The following is a 1,156-nucleotide window of genomic DNA, read 5'->3' on the forward strand; positions in this document are numbered from 1 at the left end:
CTTCTCTCGTCCCGAAGCTCCTCCGGGGCCGCCGCCGCCCTCATGTCTTCTCAGAGTTGAGCCCTCCCCCCTCTCCCTTTTCCAAGGGCGTTTCCTCGTTATTTTTTTTGCCTTTTTCCCCCTTTTAAAACTCTAAAATCTCCCTGGGGATAACAGCTTCTAATCGTTCCGTGTCTTTTCTTCTTTGCTTCTAATTCCTTTTTTTTCAATTTTTTCCTTTTTTTTTTGTGTCGTTATGCCCACCTCCCCTCCTCCCCCCCCCTTTTATTTTTCCTTTCCCCGCTCCAGGTTTGGTTGGTCTTGAGAGACGCCGTCGCCTTTACCACGAGAGAAAAACAATACAAACAATACAAAATACAATACAAAACGCGAACAAAACAACAAAATATATATATACAACAAAGAGGGGAAGGAAAAAACAGGTTTTCTCTCCCCCTTTGCCGTGAAGAGCCGCTGCAGCCTCTCCGTCCTTTGGACCGTCCTTGGAAGCCGTTCCAAACCCGAAGGAAACTGCCACTTTAAAAAACATATTTCCCTCTTCTTTCCCCCCAAAAAAACAAAGGCAAAGCCCACTTTTTTTTTTTTAAACAAAAAAACCCAAGCAACTTTTTTTTTTTATTATTTTTTTTTGGTTTCTAGCTCGACCATTTTAGCTCGATCCACTCTTTTAGGGCTTTAGAAAACAAACCAAGGAAAAAAAAAAAACCCTTTAAAAAAAAAACCCAAAATACCCGTCAAGCTGCAAAAAAAAAGTTGCTGCGTTTTTTTTAAAGCCATGACTAAAATCAAACGAATTTTTTGGCTCTAACACCACCTCCAAATGCCAAAATCCAAACCTTGAAGCGCTGTCGGCTGAGAAAAAAAATTGGATAGTAAGTGTTGAATTTTCAGCAGGCTCCCCCTTTAAAAAATACAAGAAAAAAACCCTTTAAAGAAACTGATTTATTTTTCACAAAGAGCAAAAAATACTGGGAGGAAGAGTTCCCCCCCCCCCCGCTGTCTGCGTCCCCCCCCCGGTGCTTGAGGAGGACGTGGGCTGTGCCCAAAGGTGGTGAAAGCTGGAAATTTTGGGGGGGTTTCGGGAGAAAAAAGCGGTTTCGGAGGAGGAGGAGGGGTCCACGAGCAGCTCCCACGGTTTAAAAAACAAAAAAAAAAT

At 42.9% G+C, this 1,156-nt stretch overlaps 1 protein-coding gene across 1 annotated transcript in view; it reads left to right on the forward strand.

Annotated features, from left to right (window-relative positions):
• Positions 1-257: 257 nt before the first annotated feature.
• Positions 258-1,156, forward strand: part of PPP1R10 (protein phosphatase 1 regulatory subunit 10) — a gene marked incomplete at its 3' end in the record, with an annotated part of 14,344 nt that continues 13,445 nt past the window's right edge. The window contains 1 exon segment of the mRNA XM_017740729.1: positions 258-872.

This window comes from Corvus brachyrhynchos, unplaced genomic scaffold (genome assembly GCF_000691975.1).
Source record: "Corvus brachyrhynchos isolate BGI_N302 unplaced genomic scaffold, ASM69197v1 scaffold628, whole genome shotgun sequence".
In the NCBI taxonomy this organism is placed as follows: Eukaryota; Metazoa; Chordata; class Aves; order Passeriformes; family Corvidae; genus Corvus; species Corvus brachyrhynchos.